This window comes from Eulemur rufifrons, chromosome 19 (genome assembly GCF_041146395.1).
Source record: "Eulemur rufifrons isolate Redbay chromosome 19, OSU_ERuf_1, whole genome shotgun sequence".
In the NCBI taxonomy this organism is placed as follows: Eukaryota; Metazoa; Chordata; class Mammalia; order Primates; family Lemuridae; genus Eulemur; species Eulemur rufifrons.
In genome coordinates, this window is record NC_091001.1 from 40,595,372 (window position 1) to 40,607,214 (window position 11,843).

Sequence of the window (11,843 nt, forward strand, 5' to 3'; positions counted from 1 at the left end):
CGACTTCAGTGATGTGATGATGCCTGTGACCGGCCAGAGAAGCTGGGGACCCTTTGCCACAGAGGTAAACATGTACCTGGCCCAGGAGGCAGAGAATCCCAAGGAGCAATTGAGCTGGAGCTGGAAGAGTTGGGATCGGGCCACTGCCTCCCACCAAGGTGGGCCCGCAGATCTGCAGCACAGTTCACCAGCTGCGAGGGGGCCCGACTCTCCACCGACCTTGCTGTTATAAACATGTCGGTGCTTCACTTCAAGCCTCACACAAGTGCCTCCTGTGGCCGGATGGGCAAGGGAATTCTAGCTGCCTTAGGACAAGCCACCACAGGCCCTGTTTACTACTGACCCGCTGGGGGAGCTCTGTGGCTCCCCAAACCTCCCCACTACAAATAGCACTAGCCCTTTCTTGCTTTGCATGTATGGGGTAAAAATGAGAAAGGCCAGACTTGTAAAATTATTGGATGAATGTTAGTATTAATTTGTATCATCATTTTAAATTGTTTTATGTTCATTGATTGTTTTCTGAAATTGGCCTTCCTGTGAATATGGTGCTTCATGTTAAGCCAACTATTGGAATACATAAAATATTAAGATCCGACAGACTGAAGCACATGTATGTGAGCCAAGAATAGACCGTAAGGGTATGTCAATATTCCTAAAGAGCAAATGACTACCTTGAGACTCCCCTCCCCTTGCTGTGGGAAGCAATTATAATGTTTTTCTTAACTATGTACTAAAATAATAACTTACAAGTTCCTCCTCATCCAAGTTGCAAATATATGGCAAGCAGATTCTCTTTCATAATAATTATGCCCACTCAACCTCAATCAGGTGTTGATACCTATTATCATGTGTCAAATGCCTATAGTATGTCAGGCCCTGGGCCAAAATTTGGAGTTTTTTTAGAGGTTTTTTTCCTATAATTTTTAAATTTTCCAGTTTTTTTTTTTTTTCCTGTTAGTGATTTCTAATTTTATCCCACTGTGGTCAGAAAGTATACTTTATGTAATATCTCTCTTTTAATCTATCGAAACTTAATCTGTGGCTTAAAATACAGTCTATCCTGGAAAATGTCCCAGGAGCATTTGAGAATGTGTGTTCTGTTGCTGTTGGGTAGAGTGTTGTGTATAGTTCTATTAGATCTAGTAGGTTTATGGTGTTATTCGAGTCCTCTCGGGCCCCACTCAGACTTAACCAACCGTTCAACAAGATCTGCAAGTATTAGAATTTGTATGCACGTTAAATTTTGAGAAGCAGTTTTGTACAGTACTGCCCTACTCCACGAAATGGGGTTGGGAGGTTTGTTGCTGGGTCAGCGGCTGGGGCTGTGCCCCATCTCCCACTCCTGGTTTGTTGGATCTCTCTGTGAAGACGTCAGCCCCTGGGCCAGAGCCTCACCGGCCACGTTAGGGTGCGGCTGGAGGCTTGGAGGAATGACATGATGTCTGGGTAGCAGTTGGGGACTCGCAGTGGCGGCCTGCAGGTCCTGGGACGGGGGTTGAAATCGCCTATATTAAAATAATGTAAAGCCATAAGGGATAAATAGTAATAAAAGTCTGATTTCTATGAAAGTATGGATATAACCAGAAGTTAACCAGCCATTGTTCCCTCAATTGCTTACTGCTGTAACTGCTCACTGCTTAAGTGGCACGTATCCCTGACGGGCAAGATTTGTGACTTCCCCAACAACTTCTATAGGTAGCCTTGCTATTGGAAAGCCTAAGACTGTCTTTGAGATATTCTTCAGACTCTGCATTCTTGGGGACCCACTAATGTCAACCAGACCTGTGGACATGCCTGGGAATGGATCCAGCAAGCCTTGAGACCCCATACCCAGGAAATGTCCCCGCTGAGAAGAGGATTTCTGCTTCCCAACCCTATGAGTTCATCCCCAGCCAATCAGCAGACCCAGTTTCCTAGCTCTTTGTTTGCCAAACCACCTTTAAAAACTTTAGTCCCCAAATTCTCCAGGGGATGGGTTTGAGAAATTACTCTCATCTCCTTGCCTGGGTCCTTGAGAAATAAAAGTCGTTCTGCACTGAAAAAAAAAAATGGGGTTGGGAGATCAGATATTCTTCTATTCAAAGTTGAGACTAATTTTTTTCTAGACGTGGTGAGAAGATAACCTAATTCATAATCATTAATTTAGGCTTCCAGAACAGGATCTAATTTCTCTGTGTGCTTGGAATAGCATATTTATTACATAAAGTTATGTTGAAGTTATGTATTTGAAAGTTCCAGTAGACGTATCAGCAACACGGTGACTGAATCTTCCTTTAGAGAGATGTCTCTGATCTTTTTCTTACCCTTTAATCTGATGGATTATCTAAAAGCTTGCAGGCCTGGCGCGGTGGCTCACGCCTGTAATCCTAGCACTCTGGGAGGCCGAGGTGGGCGGATCGTTTGAGCTCGAGACCAGCCTGAGCAAGAGCGAGACCCCACCTCTACTAAAAATAGAAAGAAATTATATGGACAGCTAAAAATATATATAGAAAAAATTAGCCGGGCATGGTGGCGCATGCCTGTAGTCCCAGCTACTCGGGAGGCTGAGACAGGAGGATTGCTTGAGCTCAGGAGTTTGAGGTTGCTGTGAGCTAGGCTGACGCCACGGCACTCACTCTAGCCTGGGCAACAGAGTGAGACTCTGTCTCAAAAAAAAAAAAAAAAAAAAAAAAAGCTTGCAAATGGAACAGGCTGCTATAGAAACATATGGTCAAATAAAATAAAGCATAACTCCATAAATTATTTAACTCAGCTTCCCTCCAATCCAATCTCAGATTTCTGAGAGTGTTTGCATTTTAAAAGAGAAGCTTGGAAATCAATTGAATCAGTGGTAGATAGATTATCTACTGGAGCAGATATTTTTTGAGAACATGAATAGACATTCCTTTTGTCCTTATATTTCCTCCATTAGCTTCATTCTCCATGTTTTATGAGCACCACAGCAATAGGATCAGCAGCTGGCATCTCTCTTCTCAAAGTATACAGTGGCAGCCTAGGAGTAGAAGGGCATTCAGTTTGCTCCTATGAGTTACCAAAGGAAATGCATTTCATATTTTACTAAAATCAATCATGCTCATTTTGTCACAAGGAGCACTTTTTTTTTTTTTTTTTTGAGACAGTCTTGCTCTGTCACCCTAGCAAGAGTGCAGTGGCGTCATCATAGCTCACTACAACCTCAGACTGCTGGCCTCAAGCAATCCTCCTGCCTCATCCTCCCCAGTAGCTAGGACTACAGGCACCCACTACCATGCCCAGCTAATTTTTCTATTTGTAGTAGAGACAAGGTCTTGCTCTTGCTCAGGTTGGTCTAGAACTCCCGACATCAAGCAATCCTGCCTCGGCCTCCCAGAGTGCTAGGATTACAGGCTTGAGCCACTGTCCCTGGCCCAAGGGGCATATTTCTAACAAATACTTTCATAATCCTCCTGGCTGTGACTCCACCTCACCTTTCCAACCTCAACTCCTGGCTCAGCACTCCCCTTCTCATTCCAGAGCACCAGCCCAGTCAAACCCTACATGCTCCTAACTCCAAGGCTTGCTCCTGCTTCTCTCCACCTGAAATGTTTTCTCTCCACCTGAAATGTTTTCTCTTCACATCTCTTCTTGCCCAGGCCCTACCCGTTCTTTGTGTCAAATGTCAACACAATGTCTTTCCTAATGCATGTCAGCTAGAAACTCTACCTATTGGGACAATTACCACTATCTTGACATAATATTTTTCTTAGACCTTCCCTGCCCTAGTAGACTGTAAATTTCTTGAGGGCAGGATCCTTGTCAAATTCATCCATGTATCCTCCACGAATGCCTAATGCAATACCTGCCACTCCAGACCTCAATAGCTAGTTCCAAATGGCAAATGATATTGAGCATTCTTGTGTGCTTACTTGTCATCTGCACTAGCTTTTGTTGCAATGTCTTTTTGTCTTTTGCCCATTTTCTAATTGGATTTTGTGTTTATTGTTGGGTTTTGAGAGTTCTTTATATATTCTAGGTATTTGTTCTTTGTCTGATATGTGGTTTACAAATATTTTCTTCTGGTCTGTTAACTTTCCTTTTCATTGTCTTTACAGAGTGTTTAGCAGAACAAACGCCTTTAATTTTGATGAAATCCAATATATCAATTTTTAATTTTAGGGCTCATGCTTTCAGATTCAAGTATAAGAACTCTTTGCCTAGCTCTAGCTCTTGAATATTTTCTCAGATTTCTTTTTCTTAAATGTTTCATAGGTTTACATTTTACATTTAAATCCATGATCTATTGTGAGTTAACTTTTGCATAAGGCATGAGACTTAGATTAAGGGTCACTTTTTTGCCAATGGATAACCAATTGCTCCAGCACCCTTTGTTGAAGTGGCTGTCTTTCCTCCATAGAATTGCTTTCGTACCTTTGTCAAAAAATAGTTGGGCATTTGTACTTGTGTGGGTCTCTTTCTGGGTTCTCCATTCTTCCATTGATCTATCTCTCTGTCAGTGCCAAACATTCTTGATTACTATAGCTAAATAAGAAATCTGCAAATTAGGTAGAGGCATTACTTTCACTTCATTCTTCTTTGTCAAAATTATTTTAGCTATTCTGGTTTCTTTATATTGCCATAGAAATTTTAGGATAAACTTGTCTCCACAAACATTGTATCTGGAACTTTGATAGGAATTGTGTTAAACCTGTATATCAATTTGGGGAGGACTGACATCTTTACTATGTTGAGTCTTTTAAACCATGAATATGATGTGTCTTTCTACTTATTTAGGACTTATTTGATTTCTTTCATCAGCACTTTGTACTTTTCAGCATACAGATCCTGTATATGTTTTGTTAGATTTACACCTAAGTATTTTATTTTTCAAGAAATTATAAATGATTTTGTATTTTTTAACTCTGGTGTCCACTTGTTCATTGCTAGTATATAGAAATACTTTTTTTTGGCATATGTACCTTGCATTCTCTCACCCTCCTGAACTTACTTATTAGTTCTAAGAGGTTTTTTTTTTTAATTATCCTTTGAGATTTTCTGTACAGACAACCATGTCACCTGAAAACAGGGACAGTTTTATTTCTTTCTTTCCAATCTGTATGTATATCTTTTATTTTTATTCTTGCCTTATATTGGCTATAATTTGTAATACTAGGTTGAATAAGAGTGAAACAGACATCCTTGACTTGTTCTTGATCTTAGAGGGAAATCATGACACCTTTCACCATTAAGTATAATATTAGCTGTGAGTTTTTTGTAGGTGTTTTTTAACAAGTTGAGGAAGTTATCCACTATTCCTATTTTTCTGAAAGGGGGTGTTTTTTGTCATGAATGAGTGTTGAATTTTGTCAAATATTTTAATGCATTGATTGATATACCATGTGGTTTTTCTCCTTGAGCCTGTTTATGTGGTAGGTTACAGTGAATAATTTTCAAATGTTGGACCAGCCTTGCATGCTTGGAATAAAGTGGACTTTTCCTTTTTTCCTTTTTTTTTTGGTCAGAAACCTGTTGGCATTTCCGGGTTGCTGGCTTCTCATGTACCTAGTCATAAACCCAGGGAACTCACCACCATGTTCCTCTTTGTGTCCCAAGGTCCTAGTTGGTCTGCCTTCTCTGTACCCTTCAGGGACCAGTCTTTCCCAGTGATTAGTAATTTTTCTTGTACCAAAGACCCCTAAAGGCTGGGGTCTCTTTATGAATAATGTAACTAATATAATCATGTATATAAAATAGACAACTTCAAATATTGGCCATTGTGATTTTGGTTTGTGGATTCCAAATGTCCAAAGAAAATAATAGTCTGAATGCTTCAGAGTTGGTGTGAAAGAAAAATAAATCCTTATTTTTCCATTTGATGACACATTCCAGTTTTTAAAGATTTATAAGACAGCCCAGAGTCTTTTCATACAGATGCTTAATAGTATGACATGGGCTTAGGCCTTGGATCTGTGCTTTCTGATCAAGATCATGGTGGTCAGATATTATAGCTGGGTAATTATAATTGCAAGAATCCTGTAGTCTTCACACAGTAAGGAACTGAGTCAGTCCATGAAATGATCTGCAGATTTTCCAAACAGGAAATTACTAACATGAGAAGGGGAGGAATAAATGTGCTGTCACAGTCCAGTTTTATTTCCTGTGAACTGATTGCTTCCTCCATCGTGGGTAATATGTGTGCCTCAATGAATTCTGGGAGGCATGCTCCTAGGATGTCACGATGGGTAGTAAAAACAGAGTCCCAAGGAAGAGCATTGCTAAATGGCATTAAAATATGGCCCTGCGGTGAAAAAATGAGCTGTGACATCTGATTAATAGGGAGATGGAGCACTGTAAGAATTATTCACGGTGGGTCAGGTTGAAAAGGCCAGGTTGCCCACAGAGCAGAGCAGCCCGCAAAGCTTGGGTGTGGTTTGCATACTGCTTCTTTAAATGACAGATTCTGGTCATAAAGGCCTCCTCGAAACTTCCCACCCACCAGGGCTGCTTAGGCGAGTGCATGGATGGTATTTAAGTGGACGGACGACAGCATACAGATCACATGGATGACTGCAGCTGAGATGGAGCCAGGCTGTAGCCTGGATCACCCAAGACATTTCACTTGGCTTCAGGGGAGTGGTCTGTTATTTTTCTATTTTTGGCATAAGACTTACCTTTGTAAGTGATTTTCCAGAACTGGTATAAAAATAACTTTGCATGTGCTGAGCCTCTCTGAGGAAATGGTGAGAGGAAATCCCAGGATCATGCTGGCGGGAGACAGAAGACAGAAGGGGTCCAATGTGGGCTGAGAATGAGCCATCAAGTGAACAAGAGAAATTGCCTAGTTCTGCTTGCACTGAGATTCTTACTTATAGGCAGGGGTTCTCAAACTCAGAGTATAGCAGAAGTAAAGCTTGTTTACAATGCAGATTCTTGGGCACTGCACCCAGCAATACTGATTCAGAGTGTGCAATGGGGCCCAAGAACCTGCATTTTTCATGCACACACCTCAGGTGTTTCAGAAGCAAGTAGTCCAGGGACTACATTCAAAGAAAACCTCCCCCAAGAGTGTGTGGTTGTTGGTAGTAGGGATTTGTTAAAAGAACTGTACAAAGAACCATGTGCCCTGAGAGCCCTGAAATGGTATAAAAAATTGGGCATCCAAAGATGCTGTGCATTTTTCAGAGGTGAGGATTTGCAGCTTTCCTCATATGTCCAGAGGTATATGTGCCCCTCCACAAATGACAAACCATGATGGCATGTGCCTGTATGAAGCTAATGATCAGATCTCAGTGTCCACAGGGGTGTTTAGCTTCTCTCTCCTTCCAGCCTCAGATTACTCCCTGAAATCCATCCAGCATGTTTTTGGCACTGAGAAGGTTCTGGGTCTCTGTGACTCTATCTTCATTACTGGAAAAGTGACTCAAAGGGGACATCCTACTGAGGTTGCAGCTTGTCTCTGCAAACAAAGACAGCAATGCAGTTATTAGCAAGCCAGCCACACCAATGGCTTCCAAAGATACAAGAGGATGAAGCTCTCCTGGATGCTGCTTTTTCTCAGTCAGTGCCTGGGAAATGACTCTGGAGGTTCTCTAGTCCTTTGGCTTCAGTTTCAGAGCCCCCTCCATGCCTTTTTGAGCTACCAGAACCTTCCTCTCCTGCCCCTCTAGCTGTGCAAAGCTGTGAATAATGGCCCACATTATGCAGGGCATCTCCATTGACCATGCTAACCCCACCCTGACCTTAGCCATTTTTTCAGTTGCTACATGTCTTCTCAAGCATTTATTACTGTTAATTGACATGAGTTATTCTTTCAAACTCTTTATTTAAATAAGGTACTCCAAAGAGTCACAGGTTTTAGTTCATTATTATTATTTTACTTTTATGCAAATGGGATATGAGGGAAGTGCCCATAACTCTATTCTGACTTAGCAAAAAAGATGCACAAGTACCCATACCTTCCAGAAAACAGATTTCAAATGGAACATTACCAAGAGCAACACATTTTTAAAGCAAGACTGATCAGAATTACAACTTTCATGGAAGCTGCAGCTTATTTCCACAAGCCACAGAAACAATCTCTGAAGTTCAGATCCATTATAAAACTCTTGTGTCAGAAATAACATGGACAAGTATTGTTAAATGATGTAGAAGAACATTTTGTAGTGTTTTCATTTAGTTTTATTTGTTTCAGTTAGGGAAAGAGGGATTTATTTTGTCCTTAACCAGCTGAGATCTCTCTCACCAGCAACTGGAAGTGCCTGTGATTTCAAGGCCTGCGTTTCAATTACTTAGCCCTGAGAGGAATAAAGCAGGCCTGCCTGCCTTATTAAAGTACTAAAATATTTAAAAAAGTAAAATATGGGGAAGGAAAAACTGGAAAGAGAATTTAACAAATCAAATATGGGATGTGTGATGTTCTGCATTGAAATTACCCTTTCTAGCTCTAGGCTTCTTCTCACCCTTCCCAAAGTGACTTAGCTGGTTCTTTCCACAGAAAGGACACGCCACCCATCATGTGCCCTCACCCATCCTCCCTCCTGGTTCAGAGGCATGAGAAGACTTCTCCTTCCTCTGGGCTTGTGACTCTGTCCCCTTCTGTTCCTACATTTGGTTCCTCAGTTTCCTTTCACCTTCCCATCTCCACTAGCTCCCCTGCCCTGCTCCCTACACACTGAGAGGCGTAGTTTGATCTAAGCCTTTCCTTGTGCCAGGCCCTCACCTTCTGCCCTGGGAAGGCCCGTCTGCATCTGCTTCCTTGGCTGTCGCCCTGTCTGCCTCCTCCCTCCAGCCCCTGCTGAAACTGCTCCCCGTGACACCCCAAATGCCAAAGGCTTCCCGCCATCCCTCACCCAACTTGGATGCTGTTGAACCCCCCTCCTCCTTGGACACTCCTGTCCTGCAGGGCTCTCTCCCTGACAAACCCTTCCCAGACCCCTTCTCGGCTTCTCTTCCTCCCCCGCCCTTAAGCACTGATATTCCCCAGGGTCGTGTCTGTCACTGGTCTCATGTTTCTTCACTCATTCATCCTCCGAAAGTGATCTCACCTTCTCCAGTGACTTCAGCCACCAAGCCTGTGTTCGTGGTGATTAAATTTACACAGGCTCTTTCTTAAGCACAAGGCACTTGTTTCCGGCCACATCCTGATGCCCCTGTTTGCATCCTCCACGGGCAGGGATCCAACCCCTCATCCCACTGTCTCCCTCCAAACCTGCATTCCCAGTCTCTGTCAAGGCTGCCCTTCTCTGCTTGGCACCGCAGGCCTGACCTCGGGGAGGCCTCTCCATCTCCCTCCTGTCCATCAGCTTCCAGACCATCACCTCCAACTCCCTTCGGTTCTCCCACTAAAACATCTGTCGAGTCCACCCGCTCCTTTTGCATTCCTGGTAGCACCAAACAAGAGTCACCCCTTCTTTCCTGATCTGGTAGCCCTCCCTTCTCCTCCAGCCCCCTGATCAGCAGGCTAGAAGGACTCATGCACCCGCCTGCAGCAAGGTGACCCATACCACCCACCCAGCCCAGACACCTGCCCAGAAGAAACAGGCTGGGGCAGGCGCCAGAGCCAATGCCTGTGTCACTGTCAGATCCATTCTTCTGACCTCCTGAGTCTGTGTTGGGGCATGTGGGCTGCTTGCCCCTGTTCATGGCCTTTGTTTCTCTATCACCCGCACACTTTGTGTTGTATTGTTCAGAGTTTAATACAAGCCGCTTATGTTTTCTTGCCTTTAGTTAAACTTTTGGGCAAAGAGTCCCCATGAAACCCCTCCTTCTCCAAAGTTGTCCTTGGAAACTCTCTCTATTCTTTTTGTAAGCCATTGTTTTTTCTATTGGTTGCCATTCTTATTTACTCTTTCTTTCTTGCTAAATTACCCAACCTTCATATACACTTTCCCATTACTTAGTCTCTATTTCCAAATACTAGCTATTTACTCTTCTTTCCTGCCCTGAAATGTCTCCTGTTCCATGCCTCTGAACCTTCCCCTATGTATTTGCTGAAGATTCAAGGGATTCTTTTCTTCTTTTCTTGATTTTTCTTACATGTGTTATTGAGAGGAAAGCTCTCAGGGCTATGAAAGGTTGAAAAACCAAGAATAATGTCTAGGTAGGCAGATACTATGATGAGATGAGAATATAAAAACTTTACTTTAAGCTGGGTGCAGTGGCTCACACCTGTAATCCCAGCACGTTGGGAGGCTGATGTGGGAGGATGGCTCGAGGTCAGGAGTTCGAGACCAGCCTGAGCAAGAGCAAGACCCCATCTCTACTAAAAATAGAAAGAAATGATCTAGACAGCTAAAAATATATATAGAAAAAAAATTAGCCGGGCATGGGGGCGCATGCCTGTAGTCCCAGCTACTTGGGAGGCTGAGGCAGAAGGATTGCTTGAGCCCAGGAGCTTGAGGTTGCTGCGAGCTAGGCTGATGCCACGGCATTCTAGCCCGGGCAACAAAGTGAGACTCTGTCTCAAAAAAATAAAAAAATAAAAGTTAAATAAACATCTACCATATGATCTAGCCATTCTAAACTTAAGTATTTACTCAAGAGATATGAAAGCAGATATTCATACAAAGATTGTACACAAATGCTCTTAGTTTTATTTATAATAGCTCAAAACTGGAAACAACCCAAATGTCCATCAACAGATTTATGGATAAATGAATTGTGGTATATTCATACAATGGAATGCTATTTGTCAATAAAATGGAATGGACAATTGAAACATGCAACAACATGGATCAGTTTAATTATGCTGAGTGAAGGAATTCAAAATTTTAAAAAAGGAGAACACACTATATGATTCCATTTATATTTAATATAAAATGCAAGCTGTAATCACAGAAAGCAGATCAGCAGTCAGAGAAGGAGAGGGCAAGATTACAAAGGAGCACAAGACCTTTTGAAGAGGATGAATATGTTCGTTATTCTTATTGCAATGATGGTATCACAGTGTATACTTATGTTAAAGTTTGTCAAATCTTACAGTTTAAATATATACAGTTGTATGTCCACTATAGCTCAACAAAACTGTAAAGAAATCAATCCTCCTCCAGGATGGAGGCTGGAATAGCACAATGGTAAAAGGGAACATTGCCCAGGGGTTAGCAACTGCAGAAAACTTCATCCCTCCCTAGAGATGGAGGAACATAAGGAAAGCCCATTTCTGCTTGTCTGGCGGGATCCCTACGAGAGCTGCTGTTTCAATGACCACCTTTACTTCTCTCCAGGAAGCTGGGAGCACACACGGTCATTACTCTGCCAACCCGGGGAGCGAACACTGTGAGCGCTGCCTCTGCTGGAGGCGTCACCCAAGGCAGGAAAAAATGGCTCCTTTCTTCCTTTTGTGTTCCAACCTCCTCCAAGTCCTCTCTCCTGTTGACAGAAACAAACTGGAAGCCAGCTGGGAAGGGAGTCTATTTTGCAGTTTTCCAACTCTGTATGATCAGAGGAGAGTGAGGAAATGTGTTTATGGAGCTAAAGGCCAATGGGCAAGTCCCTGGCACAACTGTCCGATATATTACTCTCGACAAAGGAAAACATAAAACAGGTAAAGGCGTGTATTCTTACTTTCATGGATCTTGTTAGCATGTCCTGGTTGTCCTGAGGTTGCATGGCTCTGCCATCCTCTGCCAGTACTAAATAGTCCAGTATAAAAGCAGATGTAAAGGCCAAGAGGAAGTACAGGATGCAGGTACAGAAGGTAGGGGAAAGGAGAAAGTGTATTCGGGCTGGTGGGGACAGTGTCGGCCAGTGGGGGAGGCTGGCCTTTTCTGCCATCAAACTGCTCTTGGGGATTTGACAACCAGCCTCTAAAACAGACCTTTCTATAAACCCTTGCTATGTGTGTGGACAAATGCAGACTACACCACCTCAAAATATGCCTCTTTGGCATA